This window comes from Pteropus vampyrus, unplaced genomic scaffold (assembly GCF_000151845.1).
Source record: "Pteropus vampyrus isolate Shadow unplaced genomic scaffold, Pvam_2.0 Scaffold165, whole genome shotgun sequence".
NCBI lineage: Eukaryota > Metazoa > Chordata > Mammalia > Chiroptera > Pteropodidae > Pteropus > Pteropus vampyrus.
In genome coordinates, this window is record NW_011888946.1 from 2203717 (window position 1) to 2221815 (window position 18099).

Consider the following 18099-nt stretch of genomic DNA (forward strand, 5'->3'; position numbering starts at 1 on the left):
TTGCTACTGAAATGGTTTAATAAGAACGATTTATAATCTGGAGAGACAATTAATGTAATTTAGTGGGAGCTGATAAATGAACCACTGAGTTTACTTATACAAATAAGTAGGGCATTAATCTTGACTTTGAATTTCCCCATTGGGTTCTCTTTACAACCATTGATGACATTATAAGTGACAGGAAGAAATGACTGGCAAGTTTTAATGGTTGGCAAAAGTTGTCTAAATGCCATTAAACTTTAGAAACAAGACAAATAAGCCTTGAAATACAGATTAACCTAGCTTTCATCCTTTCAGTGTTTACAGCTTAATGGCGGACAACTTGTTAAGTTAGCACATGCATTGAAAAGCCACCCTAAGACAAAGCTGAAAACTCAGCTGGGCTCTGAGTCTCTCTGCAGCTGAGATGGGTAACTTCAGCAGAGTCTTGCTGGCATCTGTTTCCTAATTATAAAGTCCCTAGAGAGTGTCCATCCACACTTCAAATTGCTCTGGCCGAGAGGTATAGTGTGTGGCTGGCTGCAGGATCCCATTCCAGTTGTGGATGAAGAGTTCATTCTCAAAGAAGGGAAATCAAGGGCTGGGACGACACCCATGGTAGGCTGAACAATGACCCCACCCCCACCCCACCCTATCCCCAACAGACATCTACATCCTAATTCCTGGAACCTGTGAATATTACCTTGTATGGCAAAAAGGACTTGCAGATGTGATTGGGTTAAGGATCTTGAGATGAGGAGATTATCTTGCATTATCTGCACGGGCCCTAAATGTAATCACAAGTGTTCTTATACAAGGGAGCCAAGAAGATCAGACGAGGAAATAGGCAAAATGATAACAGAAACAAGAGGTTGGAGTGATTGAAGGAAGGAGTCGTGAGCCAAGGAATGCAGGCATCGTCTAGAAGCTAGAAAAGGCAAAGAAAAGGATTCTCCCCTGGAGCCTCCAGAAGGAGCTATTCCTTTCCACACTCTGACTTTAGCCCCATGAACTGATTTTGGACCTGTGACCTCCAGAACTGTAAGAGAATAAATTTGTATTCTTTTAAGCCACTAAATGTGTAACAGCAGCAATAGGAAACTAAACCAACATCTAAAAGGTCCTGACTTCATTAGTTCCATTGTTATCTTCCTGCTCCTCACCCCCTACATCAATTTTAAAGCCCAATTTCATGGCGTTATCCTACAATGTCTTGTTAGTTCACTGTAAAAGAACTGTTGAAATATAGACCATGTAATTTCCTCTGAATCAGAAGACTCTTTGCATTTGTGGAAATACTGTACTTAGTTGGGAGGTCTGTGTTTCTAAAAGGAAGTGACGCTTTCCAGTTTACATATGGTAAGGCTCAAGTAATTGTTGATGTAAGGTTAAATAAATGAAGGAAGGAGTATAGGGTGAAAAAGTCATCAAAAATCGACAGGTAAGTCAATTGTTTCTGTTCAATGTTTAAATGAGTTTCAGGGCTAAAGCTTATTGTAAAAAGTAACAAATGGGCAAATCAATCCCTGGATACTAAATTCACTTTTGTTTTTATTTAAGTCTAATAAAAATGCTCAAGGACAACCTGATTTTGTCCTCCAAAATAACTCTTTGAGATTTTGTTGGTTATGTCCGCAAAAGACACTTTTTAAAACACTCATCCCCTCCCGAATTAGTATCAACTAAAGCATATGTCCCTATAAAAACTCACTTTGTAGGGGGAAGCATATCAAGTTCACGATGATTTGATCCTACTGGCCCCGTTAGGACAGCCTAAGACCCAGGGATTTTGATTATTTCTTAATGTGGGGAGGGGGAGTTAGACAATTATTAAACACTCTAAAATCTTCTGAACTTTTACTGACAAAGTCCATGCCTTTTTTGAGCTTTGTTCTCTTTCAATAATATCTCTAGCATTTGACACAGCTGACCACTCTGTCTATATTAAAATTCTCCTTTTATTGTGGCGACTTTGCTCTCCTGATTTCCCTCCTTCCTGTCCAACTGTTAATGCATCAGCTCCTCTTCCACAGCTTTCTCTTTAAACGTAGGCATCTCCCCAGTCTCAGTTCTCACTTTTTGCTCTCTTTCTCCTCAGGGGTCACTTTTATTTTGATGACAGCTCAAGATTCTCCTTTTATCTTAATCTCCAATCCAGTATCTAAAACTAACTGTCAGACAATGCTACTTTGGTAGTTCATCACCTCTGATATATTTACAGCCTTCAACATGTACCATGGTCTTTCTGACCTAGAGCCTTTGCACATGCTGTTCTCTCTGTCTGATGTTCTTTCTTTGCCTATCAAATCCCTACAGATCACAATTTAAATGTCACTACCTTATGGAAGCATTCCCTGACCACCCAGACTAGATTGGACTCTCATCATAGGCTCCCCTAGCACTTGGAAGAAAAAATAACTTAAAATCCCTTTTTGAGAGAGAAAAATATGAAATAAAAACTGGTCCCCCTTGAAGAAATAGATCAGTTTCAATTCAAGGGAAATTGTGAAGCACATTAATTGGGATGAAAAATATTTTGTTTTTCAGAAAACATGCTGTAAAATATTTATAGGGAAGCCGAATTTACAACTTAGTGAACTAAACCAACAGCTTCAGTTAGGCAACTCAGTGACTAAGCAAACGTCCTAAGTATGATCAAATGTGATATGCTCTGCTCCCTAACATCCGAAGTTGTTACATAGCTTTAAGACAGAACTTGTCTGAACTGGCTGAATTAGAGTGCTTCAAAATGGCATAGATGATAGAGGCTCTGTTCATCCCTCTGGCAACCAAATCAAGGTTTGATGGAAACAAGGAGCAGCAGCAAGGGAAAGTCACCTGGGATCTAGAAGAACAAGCCATACAACTAAGGAGAAGTCCAAGAAAGCATCCTGCAATGGCAGAAAATAGGACGGGCGAGGATGCCGGGCACCGGGGTCCTGAGCGGCTGAGTAAGACGGAGGCTGCCACAGCAGCGGCGGCAGACGCCTGTTAAAGGGGCCGCAGCTGCGAGCGGATTTTCATGGTGACAGACCTCCTCACTCTGAGCACCAGTGCCCAGTCGGCTGCGTGCAGCGACCACCAGGGACTTACATCATTGGAGTGAGAACCCAGGCGAGATTTGCTTGGTACAGAAGCACCTGCAGTATCCACTGTTCCTTGTTGAGCCCTCCCCACTCTCAATGCACAGATACAGCACCACCATGGCCATGATGTCATCAAACTGGATAACAGAGGTTGCTCTGCCCAGAGGATTCTCTGAAACCCTGCCTCCCTCAACCCAGGCTCCACTCAAGCCACATCTAGGTGTATCCTCAGCGAGTCAGATGCACCTTGCTGAACAGCGCCTAGACTCACACTGGAGGCAGCTAGCCTCGGTTTCTGATGTGGCCTTTTGAAGCAACTACAAGCACAGCATCTGTGGATTAGTTGCTGGATCTTGACAGGTGGCCCCAGAGGAGTAGAGGCTTGGGCTAAGTTTGGCCTGCAGCTGAACCCCTCTCAGAACTGTGCCACTGGACACCTACATCACAAATCCACACTAATAAGACCAGGAGACTTAGGAGCTTTGCTTAGTATGTAGAAACACAGCCAAAATGGGAAGATAAAGAAGCAGAAACCATATGGACAGAACAGAACAGAGATCTAGATATAATGGAGTCAAGTAATTTAACAGATGCATAATTCAAAATGCTGGTTATAAAGATGCTCAATGAACTTTTGGGAAAAGTAGAGGATTCCAACAAAGATAAAAATGGAGATGGAGATTATAAGAGGGAACCAGTTTGAAATGGAGAACACATTATCTGAGATGAGAAGTATATTAAATAGAATAAACGAAGGAATAAACAAAGTGAATAAAGAAGAGGATCACATGCCCTATCTAGAAATGATATGGGACACTATTAAGGCTCCAAATATTCGTCTGATCGGCGTAAGTGAAGAAAATCAAGATGTCGAACAGCTGTTTATAGAAACAGTGATGGAAAACTTCCCTAACCTGGTGAAGGAAATGGACACAAAACCTCAGGAAGATCAGAGGATTCCAAAAATCAAGAATCCAAAGAGGCCCACACCAAGACACATCATAATTAAAATGCCAAAGGTTAAATACAAAGAAAAAAAATTTAAAGCAGCAAGAGAAAAACAAATAATTACATATAAAGTAACACCCACATGACTGGCAGCTGATTTCTCAAGAGAGACTATTCAGGACAGAAGGACTTGGCAAAAAATTTTCAAAAGAATAAATACCCAGGATATACAACCAAGAATAATTTATCCAGCAAAGCTATCCTTTATAGAGTTGAAGGACAAATAAAGAGCTTCTCAGACAAAAATAAACTAAAGGAATTTATCACCACCAAGCCAGAATTATAGGAAATGTTGGAGGGACTTCTTTAAGAAGAAAAAACATGTATCAAAAATAGGAATAAAGACTGGCGACAACTACATTCCTATCAATAAGTACCTTAAAGCAAAAAGAATTAAGTGCTCCAATCAAGGGATGGAGTGGCTAAAAGAATAAGAAAACAAGACCCCTACATATGAAAAAGAAGGAAATGGAAAAAGATATTGCTGTGATGAAGCTAGAAGTTATTTAAGTCAGACAGAGAAAAATAAACACTTTATGATTTCACTTATATGTGGAATTTAAGGAATAAAAGGAACAAACTAATCAAAAATAGACTCACAAATATAGTGGACAATTTGGTGATGGACAGACGGGTAGGGGATTTGGGAGCTGGGAGAATGGAGTGAAGGGTTAAAGAAGTACAAATTAGTAGCTGACGGATGGTCACGGGGATAGGAAGCATGACATAAGGAATGCAATTAGCATTAATACATTGGCTAGGTCAGGGAAGGGTCAGGGAAGGGAGAGAGCAATTGGGGAGATCATTTTACTAACTATATAGATGTCTAATCAATGTACTGTATACTTGAAACTAATAAATTTTTAAAACTGAAAATAAAGACAGAACTTGTCTTTACCCATTTGACATTTAAATCCCAATATTTAGATAATTGGGTCAAATCATAAATCATGGCTAATGTGGAAGACTGTTCATGAATTGTACCTATTGTTAACCATGTTAGATATAACTGAACTTAAAATGAACTTTCTTGGGCTTTTAAAAGGTATTTTTCCTCCTAAAGTTCACCTCTTTATTCTGCCACACAGGTGATTTTTTTAAAAATAGCTTTCTTGTGACATAAAGTGTACGATTCAGTGCCTTTGAGTATAATCACAGAGTTCTGCAACATCAGTGCAATCTATTTTAGAACATTTTCATCACGCCGATAAGAAACTCTGTATCTCTTTGCTGCCACTCTCCAATCTTCTCAACCCGAAGCCCTAAGCAACCACTAATTGGCTTTCTGTCTTGGTGGATTTGCTTATGCTAAACATTTCATTTAAATAAAATCATACAGTATGTGATACTCTGTGACTGATCTCTTTTACTTAGAATAATGTTTTCAAAGTTCATCCATTTAAAGCACAAATCAGCACTTCATTCCTTTTTATGATTGAATAATACTCCATTGTGTGGATGTACCACATTTTATTTACTCATTTATCAGTTGATGGACTTCTGTGTTGCTTCCACTTTTTGGCTATTGTGAATAATGCTGCTATGGATACAAGATGATCTCTGAGCTCTGAGAACTGCTTACTCCTATTTCTTCTCTCTGTAGTCATTTAAAAATAAAAGATGGCTTGAACATTTCTAAACCTGAAATGACAACACAAAACGTTTATTATTCTCAGGACCCTATAGAATTTATTATGTTTATTGTTTGTTATTTAGTGAACTATATGTAATTATTTATGTAATTTTGGTTTTGTCCACCATTCGTGAGCTCCTTGAGGATAAGCATTATGCCAAGTTTGCTTATCCCATATCCCTGAAAGCTTACCAAGTATATTAAATATTGTTTGACTGACTAATCTTGCCCAACCTCAGATTGGCTTCATCTCAAGTTCCCTATTTCTGTAAATGGCATTACTACTATATCAGTAATTTGAGATCCAAATCAGAATTGTATTTGATTCTTCCTCTTTTCACTTCTTCTACATCCGATTAGTCAGCAATTTTGGGGAAACTTTTCAAAATGATTCTCAATATTTGTGCGTCCATTCCTTTCTAGCACACTACCTATCTTAGACCCTCACTCTTGACCTCCATGCCTTCCTTCTCTCCTACTTCTAAGTTATTTTGCAAAAAGTTTTCAAAGTACTCTTCACAAATACCAATTATATCACTTCACTTTCCCCTTCATGAACTCACAGTGGTTTCCTGTTGGCCACAGACTAGAAGCCCTCAACCCAGAGGTGGAAGATTTCTATAACAGGATTCCTAATATTATGAGGCAAGTAGCTGCTTCAGTTTTTTTGTTTTTTGTTTTTCTAGCACTCCTTGTTCCTATTTATCAGAAGACAGACTCTGCCTACCTAGCCTATTGGCTTTTTGGACCTTGATTATTGGATTAACTGCTTAATATTACCTAAAAAGGCAAATACTAGTAATTTGGAACATTTTTATGACCAGGGCTCACTGACCAATACAAAGATATACTTGACTCGCTAATGTCAAATCAGTATATTTCAAACTAAAAAATATTTACCTTGATTTATATATCATCTTTCTCAAAGGTGAGTTACTCATAAAAACATTCTATAGGAAATTTCTGATATACAGAACTCTCTGCTTTTCTGTCATAATGAGGATCATAAATACATCATTACTAAATCTTCCACATACTGTATCTTATACAAAATCATATCTTCCATGGCACTTGCTTTGGTGCCTTGTATATTGTTAAAGCAAACACATAGAGAAAGTTTTTTTTTCTTTTTCTTGACAGAGACTTTCTCTCCCCAGTTCCCTGAGCCAGAAATGTTTGTTTTTGTTAAATGAATAATTAGATAAGACATTTGGATTAGAGATGATATCTTCACCCCAAGGGGCATGTTGGGATAACCACAGATAGTTGCTTAACTGACTTCCAGAGAGCTTTGGTCTGGTTAATTATACCAGCTTTTGCTTTGTTTTATAGTGCATACCGCTTTAGGGTCAGAGCTTAAATGTTTGGGACAATAGCAGAGAATTGAAGAATGGGTTGTGATGGGAAAGGGAGACCCAGTGGCTGTTATCTAAAAAAGGCTATGGGAGAAAATAGAAAGTTTCAAAGAGAAGTTTATTCAGGTTGTTTTCTATATGTAGTTAAAACCCTCTCCCATGTCTGTTCACAAAAGCTTCAATAAAATCTATATTGCTCGCTAATGTTTAGAAGGGTGGATTTGCTATTTGAGGCTAAGCCTTTGCTCAGTTAGACCTCAAAGTTTATACAAGACAATAACAGAGTCTGCGCATAGGAGGAAAGCCATCCAGAGTTTGCATATATATTAAGTAAATATGTTTTAAATTAGTGTGTTTGTCTTATCTTCCTATGAAGCTGTTACTTCTCCTTACCTCAAGATGATTCATAGAGAAAATATTCAATGATAACTTGCTGATTAAATAGGATGTGCTGTAATTCTAATTTGTCTTTAAAGGGAGAAGGAAAGAAAGTGTCTTAAGTACCTGCTGGTTATCCTTTTATAGCAGATTTTCACATTTAATCTCATTTAATCCTTACAACCTTGTGAAGTAAATGCTTTTAGTATTATCCTAATGATAATTACCTTCATTTTATAGATAAAAAAAATAAGGCTCAGGGAATTTAGTAATTTGCCCAGGTACACATCACTAAGGAGTGACTGATACAGGATTCTCACTCAGATCCATTTGACCCCAAAGTCTTTTTTGAACTATTTTGTGAACTTCCATGAAAGTGAGGAAGGAGGGAGAGAGAATGAAGGAAGGAGAGAAAGAGGAAGGGAGAAAGAGAAAAGGGGGAGAGAGCAGGCAAGTGAGAGAGAGAGAGAGATTGTATTATATAAAGACAAGCTCCTTGATGATTTTATTCCCCCTGTATTATTCATTTTCCTATTGTATATTAATTGTGTAGAAATGATTGGAGAGTCCTGGGCTTGCTGGATTTTTTTTGCAGCATATTATGAATTATAGTTGTTAAATATGTCTTTTAATTTGAAGAACCACCCCCAAGAAACCCTCTTTAATTTGTATGCCACCGGTAGGTTAATAGCCTAGCTTTTCTTTGCTGCTACAAAGATAGAATCCTTTACCTATTTTTGATTACTTCATTTCCATAAGTAGAGCACTGAAGATGAAACTCTTACCTATTTTCATTAATAATTAGCTGTCTTCAGATTTATTGCAAAGTAGCCTACCTCAAAAGTTGAAGCATGCAATAATTGTGTATACAGAACATGTTATGTCACTTGGTAGCAAATTATTGAGCTATCTTTCAACAATGCCCTCTTGAAATAGCAACATGAAAAACTGAGTTTTCATTTTAGCTCTCAATGAATGCAATAGCTTCCTTCTTCCAAGATAGAGTATAGATAAACAAGTTACAAGCATGCGAAGCTGGGTACTTCTGGTTGCAAGAGAAAGTCACTGTCTATTGGTGAACATCCAAGAATATAATCATTAGTCAAGGTTGTCATAAGACTAAGCTGCCATTGTTGTTCCTTAGTCATATTTAGTCCAGTAAAAATGCCACTTTCAGAAGTCAGTGGTGGATTTTATGGTTGGTTTATATTTGCAAATTGTTCTTGGTGGTCTTGAGAAAAGAATCTATCTTCTTCAGGATTAATGTGTTACTACTGATTCAAGCCAGATTCAGTTTTCTTTGAACGTACAGTGTGTTGGAATATGTACGAATACCTGTGTTGGCTGAAAAAAAAAAGTTGCCTTCCAAGTAAATTGGTTAAGAAAAGGAAGTCAAATCATTTTGTGCAGATCTGAGTTATCCAGGTGAAGATCTCTGTTTTACTGATTTTGACTGACCCGTTCTTGCTTAGTTACTGTTTAACAGCTCTTGCCTGGGCGTACACATGAGCAGACTCATCTCTAGAATGTGCTGACCTCCCTTAGCTTTGTTCAATTGGTTTTGCAGTTTCAACTACTATATATATTTAACATATTTTATTATATATAATATATAACTGTTATATAGTTATATATTCATATAACTATTATATAACAGACACTTATTATATGGTGAGCACTGCCTGGGCAAAATTTGAATACAGTACTTTTTAGGAATATAAAATCCAGAGATAATTTTCTTGCAGCTAAAAATGAAAAGCCTTCTCTTTTCAGCCCTACTCACATAGAGACTTGGGAATCAGTCACCTTTAGTTGGGCAGGGATTCTTATTAGCTCTCTCCATTGCAGAAGTCAGCTTGAGCCCCTCCAACCACAGGCCTCTCAAGATTTGTGCACATTCCCCAGAGCTTCAATTCCATCCTCATTACCAGTTCTGTGTTCCTCTCTGGTGGCTCTCTGAATCCCACCCACTCTGTATTTCTCTTCTCTCAGCTAAGCCAGGCTCTAAACTATCAAGATGTAAAATGTGACCTCCTTTCCTTGATTTCCTCAAAAAACCCACTGGCTCAAGGCATATGTGCATTAACTATTAACTCTAGGTACCAGATAATAAGTGATGGAAATACTGAGTAAAAGTAGCACATTCTAACAAATAATTTTTAAGCCATGTAAAGATATTTGAATCTTTGTCCTCAGATAAATTTTGTCCTTCTTTTTATATTTTAAGAAGCAATTTATGACAAAGAGCTTTCATAATTCTGTGATGACTTCGTTAGCCAGACTTTGTTTCATACAGAGGTTAACTACATGGTATGTCATTGAGGTACTCACATTTTTTTTTCGGTTGGCAAATGAAATCCTAATAGACTAATTGCATGGCAAAATTAAAATTTTCTCAGTATAAGTTTGAGTTGTAGACCATATATGACAAAGGCTAATGACGCACTATTCTAATAAATAGTATGCAATAGAAGAATACATCTAATAAAGTTGTGGGTAGCACTTTATACACTTTAAAAAAGTGTTTGTTTGCTCTTTACTTTTCTGTTTTTTGTACATCCCAGAAAGAGCTATTGTGATCTAATCGAAAAGCAACTATAAAAATCAAGTCAATTAAACATCTACTGTAAAAATGATATTTTAGAATGGACTGAGTAGTTCAGGAATATGCAGTTTATTTCCTTCTTTTGGTCACTAAAATAAATTAATTATAATTTGCAGAGACTAAATTATCACTGAAGATTTAACAGGGAATTGAGATTCCTAGGGAGTGAAAAGAAAACTCTTCTGGGTCAAAGGATTTTTTCCAGAGCTGTTTAGCTGAAATACTGTATACATAAAGGCCTAATGTATTTTGGCAACTCTAACCCTGAGATTTACATCTTTTCCTATTTTACTTTAAAATTAAAATATTCAAAAATGCCTTTTATCTGCCTTTTCAGCCATTTAGTTTCATTCTTTACAGTATGCCTTGGACATGGGGAACTTGATTGCCTGCAGAATGAATTAATGAAGATTTTATGTCAATGGGAGTTTATTAACAGCACTCGTGACATTTTCAAATCAATCCTTCTATGTTCTCCAATTATGGCCTTATTGTGGTTAGGCACCATCCCAAGGGAAAAACAAAGGGAGAGGGGGAAATTGACATACTTACAACAGAGTTCAGAAAAGCAAATTAATAAGGAAAGTGTATCTAAATTATGTTGTCTGTTGCTTGTTACATTAAATGCAGAATGCAAATGCATGTTCTTTAACTGTTTTGGCTGTTGTTCAAAAATGTGAATTATTCTGCCAGAAGGCAAAAGCTCTTTCCTTCAACTCCTATGTCCATAGTTAATTTAATTGTTTTTTATCAACACGGGGGCATTTCTAAACTTTAAAGTAAATATTATTTACATAGAAAGCATACTAACAATTAACAGTATTAAAACATCTCATGATGAAAATATAAAATGATTTTGGATGAAATCAAAATATTAATGAATAAATATTAATGATTTAATATTATAACTAGTTTTCAAACTATGTAGATAAGTCTAAAATGTGTATAATAGTATATACAGTTTATGTATAATATAGTTTCGTGGTCATTTAATTCTCTTGATCTAAACTAAATCTTCAATGTTCTATTAGATGTTAAGTCCTGGCACTAATTTCTGGGTGACCTTGAACCAAACATTAATCTTTCTGGGTCTCTATCTCCATTAACTGAGGGAAGTTGAACCAGATGCTCCCGAGTGCTTTGAGTAGGCAATTTATTATTGAAGTCATCAAAGAGACCTGATAATTTTTGGTTGAATCTTCTCTTAGAAACATTTTGTTTCTCCCTTGGCCCCTCTTTCCCTCACTATACCAGTGGGTCCTAACAAGTAGGTCAGGACTCACAGACATATTGTGACTCTTTCATAGGAGTGCCAACAAATTTTCATCATTGTGTAAATTTGTTTTTGCTTCAACTGAGAATGCATATTATATTCTGTGATTGTTTAAATGAAACATTGTTATAAGCCAGCCATAATACAAGACTAGGGTATAGTTTTCCAGAAGTAAGGAATCAAAGGGAAATCATTCTGTCAAACCGGTGACTGTTTAGACCTGTGCTGTCCAATATGGTAGCCATTACTCACGTATGGCTATTGGGCTTTTGAAATGTGGCCAGTCCAAATTGAGACATGGTGCAAGGGAACAATACACACCAAATTTTGAAGCTTAGTACCAAAAAAATTGTAAAATATTTTATTAATAAATTTTAATATTGATTACATGTTGAAATGCTAATATTTTAGATATGTCACATTAAATACATCATTAGAATTTGTTTCATCTGTTTCTTTTGATCTTTTGAAAAATGTGGCTACTAGAAAAGTTGAAATTCCATATGTGGCTCTCATATCTCTTTCGGACATCACTGGTATGCAGTCAGATGTTTGTTAGAACATGAAAGAACTGCGTTATTAATATAGACAAAACATGGTCGGATCAACAAAGTTTTCCAACAGCTGCACAGTGCTAAAGGATGTTTGAATAGAAATATTGTTATAGGGTAGCCATGATAATCTTAAAATCATGACTTGTTTAGTCCTGTTCTGAGTTTTTAAAATCCTTCAATATGTACTCTCCTACACACACATACACAGGAGGCTGAGAATAAGCAATGTCTCCGCCAGCTGTAGGTTACTGTTGAAACTTTACGTGGTCCTTGCAGAGACGCTGTGGTCTGTGACTTTCTCAACGTTCACTCCAATGCACATGCTTATCTCCCAGGTTATGTAATAGAAAGGAACAATCACTTAGACTTAGACCATCAATTGTGTTTGTAACTTAGCCATTCCAGTGGATGCCACTGGTCTCACTCAGCTCTTTCCTCCTTCTCCCCACCCAGAATCAGTTTCCTATCAAAGGAGATTTGCCTTCAGCTAGGTGTTTTACATAGGTGTGCCTATTTTTATGGGAGTTGGCCACAAGGTACACTTCTCCTTGCATTTGGAGATGTGGTATGGATAAATAAGCGTATTTCAAAGGGAATGAATTTGGAAGTAAAAGATGAAGGACTTGAGCATATTAACTCTTTGAGGGCCAGTGATTCTTTTATGATGTTCTGACTATGCTCTGTTCTTCGTCTTGCTTCTCCCCTCTCATTTGTTCCATTCTGGAAAATTTCAAGTCGAAACATCTGTTTCGAAGTGCTATGCTCCTTTCTGGATGACAGTATTTTTTTTTTTTTTAATTTCCAAGTTTGCTTATTTCCTCCTTATCATCCCCAGATGTTTTGTCCCCCCTCCTCCAATTTCTTTTCTCATTTCAATAATTGTGCAAGACCCAGAAGAAGAGCTGGCAGATATTTTTCTCTTTGGATCACCCTGTACAGCTCCCACCAAGAATTCTACCTTTACTCTTTGCCCATTTTTCAATGGACTCAGGCCAAAGTTAATGTGGGGTTGTCGGGGGAAGGTAGGGGAAGAAGGTAGGCTGTAATTTCATTTTTAAATAGTTTTGAATCTCCTTGGCACCATAGTATCTGCACACAGGTGGAATTATAAAGAAAGGAAACATGCTTCACGATCTGAGAGGAAAATTTGTTGTTGTTTTTGTGTCTACTATTAAAAAATAAAGCCAGAAGCCTAAAATTTGGTTTCTTAATAATAAAATTTTGTCATTTTTTAAAGAAATAAGGTAAGAGCATATAAGCCAGCCATAATATAAGCCAGCCACAACAACCCTCATATGGATGATGATGATGATAATAATAATAATAATAATACATCAAACCCAGCATATTATCATTTTCCCAGTATTTTCACTTACAGTATGGAGCAGTAGAAGCAGGTGAGAGTCTGGGGCCCTCAGAGGAGAATAGTTAAGTCCTGGAGTTTAAGTTGGGTGGAACTCTGAAAAAAAGCTGTGGAAATTTGGGCAAATCATTTTTCTTCTATAGACCTCTGTTGCTTCATTTACACCAGACTCTGATTTTTGTGTCATTTTGGTTTTCGTAGAAATCTTATGTCTCAGTGAAAAAATTATATCTGTGCCCCTATCATAAAAGAAGAAATAGACCCAGAGAGGTTAAGTTCTTTAAGGTCTAACATCATTGGTTGATGATAGACAGGCTCAGAGTTCAGGTCCTCTGCTCAGGTCTAGTGGGAGCCTTGGCTAGTGGTCAGACCTAGAGCCTGCTGATCCCACAGGATGACCCCCAGGCATCATCCATTCTTTGCTCTTCAACTTCGTACTGGTGAGTCATGGGAATTCAGTAGAATTGTTAACTATTTCGCTTCCTTATTTCTTGTGACTTCCCCTCTGTGCTCTAGGCTGTGACTTGTTGAGGAAGATAGAACATGTATCTGTGAATGAGGAGGTAAATTCAGAGCACTGGAGGGTGAGAACCTTGAACCACAAAACCGACTTGTCCTCTTGGAGAGAGACACACTTTGGCCATCCAGAGGCTGGACACAGCTCTGTTTCCTGGAAGTGATTCTGGAGGAGAGTGTCTCTGATAGGGCCTGTCATCTTCCAGCATGAATTTTCTAAGCGTCGAATTAGAGGAAAAGGAAAAGGAAAGAAAAGAAAAGAAAGAAAAGGAAAAGAAATGAAACAGAAAATCTCTATTGTGTTTACAGAGGTTTAAAACCCATGGCCTCTCTGTGAAAAGTTGGCCAGAGCTGGCAAAAGTTGACTCTTGCTGAGAAAGTAGATGGGGATGTTGTCATAACTGATGATATAATTAGGATATTTATTCCTTCATTCTTTTATTCGAGACATGTTTATCGAATGCCCATTGTGAGCAAGGCACTTGCATCGTAGGCAATCTTGTACAGAGTGGGATATATGAAAAGTGGGAAGAGATTACAGTTAACTAGGAGAAAAACAGAGAGTAAAATACATATAAAGAGAGGAGGGTAGAATAAAAAGAGAGCTAACATGCAAATCTCTGGAGTGATTTACACTTTAACCATGAAAGTGAGGGTAGCCAAAAACTTAGTCAGACACTGACCAAATGAGATAAAGATCTTCATCAAGATGCTCTGAGAACTTCATAACTAGTTTTCCTGACAGAGGCTCCATCTTATGGCAAGAGCAGTAGGATCAGAAAAACCGCATGCAAATTAGGTAAGCAGTAATGAGAGGCAGGGCTACACATGGTCTGGTTCTCTCTACTGTGGAGGAAAGCCTGCAGAAAAGTTCTTGTGCCACAAAGAATGGTGCCATGAGGGGAAGTATTAAAAGGTTAATTAGAACCTGCTCACTTGAGAGACTCTTCATTTACTGACCAAGGTCCCCATCGAGTTGCTAATTAACCTCCTTAGCGTCCCTGTCACCTCAACACTTTTCAGAATAGCACTTGATAGCCTGAATTATTCCCGAGCCCCTCCCTGCCCTGTTCCTCCTGTATTGGGTACTTGCTCAATCACTCTCTTATTTAATGCACTCACTAGGTGGCAGGACTTATGAGTCCACTGTCCTCAGCATGGTTCCCTCCCTGGACTAGATTGGAGGGTCAGAGCTTCCTTGGAACACACCCACAAGAATGTCATCCTTCTTTGTTTAATCAGGGAGAGCCTGAGAGGGCCAGCATGGCGCAACAGATTCTTTGGACAGATTCTTTGGACAGGAGACCAAAACACATTTGAATATCTCTGTAGGCAATTTATGCCTCTTACTTTTGGTTCTGAGAATCTGTAATTATTGTTTAATTGCAGGAATGAGTTACCAAAGAAGAACATGCAGTGTTCATTCTTTGAGATCTTAACAAAGAAGATAACCTACTGTTTGTTTTGGATGAGTTTTCTTTGTGTAAAAATCTCTTTCCAATTGTATTCTATGGCTTTTGACTGTACTAAAAAAGATTAAATGCCAAACTCTCATATTTTTGCCAGAGTAAAGATCTTGACCCATTGTGCATGATCTTAATCAAAAAAGAGAAAAACAGTCTCAAGCATGATGTTTGAAAGGGAGGATCCCCTAAGTTTTCATCTACAGAGATCCTGGGAGACCCTCAAGGGACGATCTAAGAGACTGTGGAATTTACAGAAAAGGGTTACACTAGAGGTTCTTTTGAAACCATCGACAGGGAAAGGAATGAATACATCAGCAATATATGAAAGAATGTTCTGGTTAGTCATTATGGAGCTGACATAAAATATGAACTGTTCTTTCTTTCTCCATCTGATTCATGTTTACACTTCATATTGCCTGTTAATTTTTTTTTTTACATTCACTGAGCTATGAGCAATTAGTCACCACTTTAACTGATAGTTCTTTCAGGCAGAATAATAATTGCATTTATCCTAGAGGTATTCATTCCAGGTCCTCAGTTGAGAGTTATAGAGGCCCTACCACATGAAATTAGAGTTCTGGGGACTACACCTGGGTTTACTTTGCAACATGTCAGGCCTCCAGACAGAACTGGAAATGCAGGAGGTTGGAAATGTAGATCTAGATGGTAGGAGAGGCTGGAACTAGAAATAGAGATGCAAAGGGAAGTAATAATTTAAGTCATGGGTGTGGACAAGATCATCTAAGGAAGCAGGCACAGCAAACAGGAGGAGAGAGTTGAAGACTGGCTCTCGGAGAACACCCACTCACGAGCAGGAGGGTCAGGAGTGCCAGGTTAGCACGGAAGAGGAATGAGAGGGGAGGAAAGAGCATTAGCAAGAGGTCACTCTGTCATATCCCGCACGGGAGCAGAGACTTTTATGGATGGCATGGTTCACAGTGTCAAATGCAGCAGAGAGGTTTGGTAAAAGCTCTGTGAAAAAGCCACTGGGTCGTTTTGATTACAAGGCCTTAGGTGGCTTTTGAGAAAGTGGTCACAGTAGAGCCTTAAAGTAAAAAACTGACTGCAAAGTGCTCAGGTGTACATGAATAATAATTCAGATGGCTATTACAAGAAGTTTGGTGGTGAAGGAAGGGAAGAGAGAGGATGGGTTTTATTACACGTAAATGATTTTACTTTTAAGAATGGAAATCATCTAAGCATATGTGCAGAGAAGGAAGCTCTGGGAAGACAGACAGAGGAAGCAGGTGAGGGGATTACTGAAGGAGTTGGAAAGAACTGGATTAATAACAAATGAGGAGAATATAGCCTTGAAAGAAAATAACTTTGGATGAAGATAAAAGAAACTCAAAATACAGACACATTCTCAATGTATAAAGTTCAAGCAATAGCATTAAACAATGGCCAAGGCTTTGGACCCTGGAGTCAGAAAGATGACTTTGACCCTAACTACTCTTTGTGACCTTGGACATGTTATGTGATCCTCTGCCTTGGTTTCCCCATTTTTAAAATGTAGAAAATAATAGTACCTACCCTGTAAATATATATGTATTTATTTATACACACACAACGCTTAGGACAGTGTCTGGCACATAATAAATATTATGTAAATTAATATAAAATGAAGAGAGAGAATGGGAAGAAATCTGGAGTTACAGAAGTCCTGAAATTTAGAGAAATATTAAGCACGTATTTGAGTCAGTCTCTAACAGAGCACATTTCATTTACATTTTCTTCTTAGAACCAGTCCATGTTTTGTGTTTTATCTAGTAACCCTTTATCCAATGTAGAAAACCAAACTGCAATATCTGGTACCCTTGCAGTGGCACTAAATGTCTCTGGTCTGTTTAATGGTGATATGTCAGACATTATCTGATGCTTGTATTTGAACCAGGAGAAAATGTGCTTAACAAACTTGGATGTAAAAACTCTCTAACTCTTAAGAAAATTGAGTTTTAATACTGAAAACTCAGCTATTTCAAATATGAGCAATATGAATTATTTGAGACAGTAAGGATATAGTTTTTTATATAGAAGTAATAAAAGGAATAGTCTACGCAAACACTTTACATACAAAGCACTTTAGACACAAAGAGATAGAAGTGAATTTTTATAGCTTATTCACACTGTATCTATTATCATCTTTAAAAAAACAGAATCTTGAGATTTCAGAAACATGATGGAATGAGAGATGTCCCCAGATTTCTCACCATGAAACAACAATAAGCTGAACATCTAAAACTCAAGAAAAAACATCTAAACTGTAAATCAGCACATCTGAGTGTGGTATCTGCACATAAGAACTACCACAGGTCAGAACCCAGGGTGTCAGGCGGTAGACTGGGAGAAATAAAGAAGCTGCCTCTTGCAGCTGCAGGAGCTACCGGTAGGAGGAGGGGGAGGGATGAAGGTGACTTCTCTGAATAGCCCTGCCTGGGAAAGCTGAGTTCCCTGTGGCTGGCAGCAGGATGCAGTCATCATGGCAGAAGGCACAGAAGTGGGATGGCAGAAAAACAACAGTTGATTTTTACCAGCCGTGGTTGTAAAACTGAGGCTGAGCCGCAGCCCCCAACTCTCAACCCAGAGAATCCCTCTGAGACCAAACACCACAGAGCCCCAAGAGAATCTGAGCAAACACTATTGAAACTGTTGCTAACACTGACGGGGACTGAAACTGAAGGTAGCGAGCGTGATTACATATCTATAAGAAAATAAAAAGGCTTTTTAAAGGCTTTACATAAACAAGGATCCAAGAGGCTTAGTCGCCATCTACTGGAAAGCAAAAGAAAAGCACTTTCTTTGCAGCAGGCTAAAGGGAGACGTTTATATATTAAATCTTCTTTCTGGGAAAAAAGCAGAATACGTTAATTAATGCTCAAGCCA